The 6,192-nt window shown below is 42.7% G+C and overlaps 1 long non-coding RNA gene across 1 annotated transcript; it reads left to right on the forward strand.

The window, feature by feature from the left end:
* The first annotated feature begins 1,172 nt into the window (after positions 1-1,172).
* Positions 1,173-5,946, forward strand: LOC132534711 (uncharacterized). The gene is made up of 3 exons (XR_009546423.1): positions 1,173-1,269; positions 3,064-3,595; positions 5,702-5,946. It is a non-coding gene; the product is annotated as an uncharacterized LOC132534711 (long non-coding RNA).
* Positions 5,947-6,192: the final 246 nt, after the last annotated feature.

Genomic DNA, 6,192 nt, shown 5'->3' on the forward strand with positions numbered 1-6,192 from the left:
TGGATTATGTGATAATTCTATTTTGATTTTTTTTAAGGGGGAAGGGAACCACCATACTGTTTCCACTGTGGCTCCAACATTTTCTTTTGCATCGATTTCCTTTTGGTTCATAAAACTCTGTAAGTAAGCTTCTGGAGTATAGCACCCCACCGTGGTAATTGTACATGCCCCACCACACTCACCATCAGCATTCTAGCACTGCTCACCAAGATCCAATGGATGCCTTGTTCCCTTTTCCCATCACCCTCCTTTCTGATCAGCATTGTCTACTGGTCAGCCCAAGAGATGTTATGTTAGTTGCTTTGCTTTATTTCTTCATGTTCCCACCAACAAGTGGGAACAAGCGTTTCAGTTTCTCTACTTCTCTACCAGTGTTTCTTACTTATTTTTGCACCACCAAGGTTACCTCTGGGGCTCTGTACCAGCACTATGAATCTACCACTCCCAGCAGGCTTTTTTTCCCCTTTCTATTAATATTTTGATAGGACAGAGAGAAATTGAGAGGGGAGGGGAGAGAGAGGGAGAAGGAAAGAGAAGGAGGGACACTTGTAGAATGCTTCACTGCTTGTGAAGCATTCCCCTTGCAGGTAGGGAGCAGGGGCTCAAATCTAGGGCCTTCTGTGTGGTTAATTAATTGGGTGCACTGCCACCCAACATGTTTTATTTTTTAATGGCAGTTATTTTCTTTATTATGCTTGATACAATTTTCCATTTATGTTGAATTCTAATCACTACCACAGTAAATCAAGAGTAAAAGTTAACATGGAGACGTCAGTATACTCTATGGTGTTGTGTTGAACTGGGTGGTTGGGTCTGAGAACAATCCTGTAGTGATGATGACACTCATGTATGCATGTTAGAAAGCAGAAGAGATAACTGAATTTGCTTTTGCACGCCCATGAAAGACCAAGGTGGAGTTTTTAATATACAAAAAAATGTATTGTGTCAAAGCAAAGGACCCTAGGGAAGGAGAGCAGGGAGGAGCCTGGGTGGGTGAGAGAGGGCTTTGGGGTCCTGGTACATGATGGTGGAAATGACTTAAATTGGGGGGGGGGTGAGAGTATTTTGCAGATACTTGTCATGAGGAGAAGAGAACTTCTGTGTCAGGAACTATGTTGTAACCCATTAACTTCCCAATAAGGTGACAAAAGAAAAAGAAAGAGACGATGTATTTTTAATCAAGCTGAAGCAATAGGACATAGACTTTTCAAAGCTCCAAGTGGGTCCAGGAGTTTGGGTGGCCAGGCTCCATGATTCTGCCCCCTACTGGTGAGTTCCCTCTCTTTCTCCTGGGAAAGTGGGTGGGAGGCCAGGAGGGGAGAGAAGGGCTTGTGGCTTTAGTGCAGCCCCAGGGCAGAGGAAGCAGTGTGGAAGGGGAAGGCTAGCTAGAGCAGTAATACTTTATGGCTTACTAATGAATTCCATTTTATAGCCCTAATCCCTTAAGTTGTCTCTTCCTGTGATTAATTCCTGTTCTCCTGGTCCCCTTTAAGCAGACTGTTGTTGATAGGGAGTGCTCCGTGTTGAATGAGTAAAACATACTAATGCATGTTCTCTACAGCCAGAGATAACCTTGCTTTAAACATGATGAATGCAACTTTTACAAGGGAAGATACTATCACTCAGAGGATTCCGGCTTATGCAATCAGACTCTTGGGCCTAAGCTCACTGCCCAGCAGCCTTTCAATCTAAATCCCTCCCCTAACCACTTCTTTCTTTCTTTCTTTTAATAACTTGATCTGTCTTTCACAGTCCCTAAAATGAAGTGATCCCCCAATTCATGGATGTAAATAATTCATTTGACAGCTTCACTCTGGATTTCATCAACTTTTTTTTTTTTTCCTGCTCTGAAAATACTCCACACCTTTTCCTCCCTTGGCTCACAATGAGACAAAGAAGCAGGGTTTCTGGAAAAGTTATAGAGCTTGAAAGTCATTAAATTACATAGGATTACAAGTGACACCATTTTGGGATCAGAAAACTTCCTCTCTCTCTCTCTCTCTCTCTCTCTCTCTCTGGGACAGAGAGGATTTTCTGGTTAGGATTATATACTTAGTGCTTCAGCTTAAACTGTCCATGTCCCTGTCCCAGACTTGTGCATTTTGATTCAGGTCACCACAACACACAGAATAAATCACCATTCACTCCTGACCCTATTTTCCCTATTGGGAAAATTCTAGATAAAAATAGAGGCAGGTGAGGAGGGAAATGAGCTGGGGGAGTCAGTAGGTGATTTAAGTCAGTAATTTAAGTGGGACTCAGAGGATAAGTCCATGTGCAAATAAAAAGAAAGAGGAAAGCGACCCAGAGCTATCTTTGTGTGAACAAATGTACTTATTTATTATAAATGTCTATTCTCTTCCAGTCCTTACAAAGAATCTCTCTCAGTCTTGCCAGAGAAGACTTGAGTTTAAATAGAGAGAGAAAAAAAAAATCTTCCCAGAACTGATAACTGAATAAAATACGGTTATATTTTCTGTCTAATAAGCACAAGAAGTTCCCCAACTCCCTTCATTAAGCATATTATCCTTCTTCAGAAAGTCAGCTTGATTTATGCAAAAAGTGATTTGGACATACTTTCTCCGGCCATGGAGATTTCATAATTCCTAGTGTATGTCTGGAAAATCTCCTCTCGTCCTGAGTCCAAACCAAATTAATGTCTTCCAGAGTGACCTGAGGAATTAATGAGGTTTTTGCTGTCAGTTCAACCCATCCAGGGTCAAGTAAATCATTTGCTGGCTCCCCGGCTCCACGCTCCGTGATAACAGCACTGCAGATGCCTTTGAAATACGGCATCAGTGACACTCTCCGTCCATCTGTTGGGACATATTTTAGGCTCTGCTCCTCTCTCTGCTGTAAACTCAGCCTTTAATGGAGTCAGTAATTGTTGATAAATGGGGTATCGATGAAGTCAGTGTACTGGAGGTTCCTCCATTCTTTTCTGCTGATGTGTGTGAGTTAAATCTCCTCTGACATGGACTTGAAATTATCACGTGCCCAGCTCTTTCATTCCCAGAGCTGTGTCCTTGGCTGAAGATTGGAGTTCTTTCTTTTCTTTTTCAGACAAACTGAAGCTGGATACTAAGGGGCTTTCCTGGGGAGCCTTATCCTCCCTGTGAGGAGGGTCTGTGCAAGAATATACAGAGCTGGTAGGAGCCTTAGGGATTTCTCTGCCCCAATTCCATCACCACCCAAGTGCTAGGAGCTGCTTCTTGGTGGAGCTAAGTAATGATCATTGGAAGTTTCCCAAAGCTGTGAAAGAGACTTATCTCTTAAATTTGAAGTCTGGAGTTTTAATATCTGTCCCGTGGCTGCATCACCATCCCCTTTGTTTCTTTTCTTGTTTTCAAATGAGGATTAAAGGGAAAAACAGATGGACAGCAGTCATGAGATTCCTCAAAGAAAATCGAGCTACAATATCATCCAGTAATTCTACTCCTGAGCATCTAGGAAGGGGATAGAAAAACACACACTTGAAATGGTGGTTGCACTCTGATGTGAGTGCCATTCATGGTAGCCCAGACAATGGAAGCAACCAACCCCAGTGCCCATCAACAGATGAGTGGATACAGAAGACGTGGAGCTCTTGTACAAGGTAACGCCGCTCAGCTTTAAGAAATAGCTGAACATTTATCTTTTGTGACAACGTGGATGGAAGTGGAGGGGGTTATGTGATGTGAAGGAAGTCAGAATGCGAGAGCCAAATACTAGATGATCTCACTCACATGTGGAGCAATGCAGAGGAATAGACAAAACCAATCCAAAACAAACCCTTGCACCCTGACTGCAGAACTGAGTTTACCAGAACAGGAGGTAGTGTGAGTAAAGGGTGAAGCAGTTCACTGGGCTAGGAGGAGGGTTATTGGTGATGGCTGTGGTGTGGTATCAACTTGTCTCCCTAAAGCACACAATCTTGTAAACCAGTGTTGCCTCAATAAGAATGAAAAAAAGCCATAAGCTATTTATTTACTGTTAAGATTTATGAAAAATAGCAAGTCTTAGATTTTTAAAAGAAAAAGCCAAATTTTATTGATTCACAATCGTATAATTCTGGGAGCACAATTCCATCTTTTTTTTTTTTTTGTCTCTAGGGTTATTGCTGGGGCTTGGTGCTGGCACTATAAATCCACTGCTCCTGGAGCTATTTTTTCCCCTTTTGTTGCCCTTGTGTTTATCATTGTTGCTGTAATTATTGTTATTGCTGTCATTGTTGGATAGGACAGAGAGAAATGGAGAGAGGAGGGGAAGACAGAGGGGGAGAGAAAGACACCTGCAGACCTGCTTCACCATCCATGAAGCGGCCCCCTCACCCTCCCGCAGCTGGGGAGCTGGGGGCTCAAACCGGGATCCTTAGGCTGGTCCTTGTGCTTCATACCATGTACACTTAACCTGCTGTGCTACCACCCAGCACCCAATTCCATCCTTTTGTATGTTAGATACTTTACCACACCCCATCCCAAAGTTTCAGTGACAAACCCCTTTCCAAATGATACCTTTACTCTGACACCCCTGCCTCCCTCTCTGGTCACCACCATGTTTAACTTTTCATTTTCAGTTTTTATTAGTGGTTCAATAGTATTTTTACAAAATTATAAGGTGCAGGGGTATAATTTCACACCCACACATGCATAAGCATATTAGTCATAGAGCAGATTTGTGTGTGTGTGTGTGTGTTGTGCTTTGCCAGTTTGCTAGCTTTGGTTATTTATATTCCCCATAGGAGTCAAACCAGGAGATCATTGGCTTTCACCTCCTGACTTACTTCACTTAGCATACTCACTGCAGGTCCATTGGCACAAAGGCACAAGTTCGTCCTTTTCAGACTAGCATTCCCAGTGAGTATTGTAAAGTACTCATGAGTATGTTCCTTTCATTGGCATCTAGTGTGAGGACCATGAGAAGCACACAAATGAGGAAGGGCAGCTTTGCTATGTGAGAGAGACATAGTGACTCCAAACAAGCTTCCAGAAAGAAAAAAGCCACTTAAACAAATTCACTAGATGTCTAGTGCTTTTTGGCATGAGAAAACCCACTAACTCACAAGTGGAAAATATCCCAGTCCACTCAGACTTTAGATTAGCCGAGAAAACAAGCAAATAATAATCCAGACGACTGGGAGTAGGCCAAGGAGAGATGGGGTGGGATAAGAACGGGGGAGAGAGAGTTAGAGGAAGATAGACACTTTACAGAGGAAGTTGGAAGAACTTGCTGGAAACCGGGTCAGATGTGGAGGAGGAAACCTTGCTGAGTAATTCTGATCAGGCTCTGGCAGTGCCAGGCAGGCAGCTCCCCCGTGATGCTGTGATGCTACTCTCTTTGGTTTTGCTCAGCTGGGAGGACCTTAGAGACCTTTCATTAGCTCCCAGTGACCTATGGAATCATCTTTTATTTAAAGCAAAACAAAAGGACCCCCCACAATTAGAATGAATCCACATTGGTCCAATTTCTGTGGAAAACAGTCTGGAGAACTCTTAGAAGGCTAGAAGTAGACTTACTTTATGGCCTAGTAATTCCTCTCCTGGGGATTTATCCAAAGGAAATGAAAGCATCTATCAAAAGAGATCTATGCGTACCTATGTTCGTAGCAGCACAGCTTATAATAGCCCAATCTTGGAAGCAACCCAGATGTCCAATGACAGATGAGTGACTAAGAAAGTTGTCAGAAAAGTTATGACATATTTTCTGTTTTTCAATGCAAAAGCACATCGTGACTTTTCAAAAAACCCAAGATATAGAAATACTACTCAGCTGTTGAAAATGATGAAGTTACCTCCTTTGCCTCATCTTGCATGGAACTCGAAGGAATCAGGCTAAGTGAGATAAAAGCCAAAAACAAGAAGGATGAATACTGGATGATCTCACTTAGATGGAATTTAATGAGGACTGAAAGAGAAAACGCAAAGTGAAACTTGGACTGGATGTGGTATACTGTACCAAAACAAAGGACCTTGGGGAAGGAGAGAAAGGGGGGACAGGTGGAGGGGGTGTTGGGGTTTTGATGCATGATGGTGGAATAGAACTTAAACTGGGGCTGTTTGGCAGACACCCATCATGGGGAGATGAGAAATTATACCTATGTATTAACTATTTTGTAAACCATTAACCCCTCTCTCAGTAAAGTGATTAAAAAGAAAGTCATGGGGCTGGGCAGTGGCACTCCCGCTTGAGTGCACATGTTACAATGCACAAAGA

The sequence above is a fragment of the Erinaceus europaeus genome, chromosome 19 (assembly GCF_950295315.1).
Source record: "Erinaceus europaeus chromosome 19, mEriEur2.1, whole genome shotgun sequence".
NCBI classification, from domain to species: Eukaryota; Metazoa; Chordata; class Mammalia; order Eulipotyphla; family Erinaceidae; genus Erinaceus; species Erinaceus europaeus.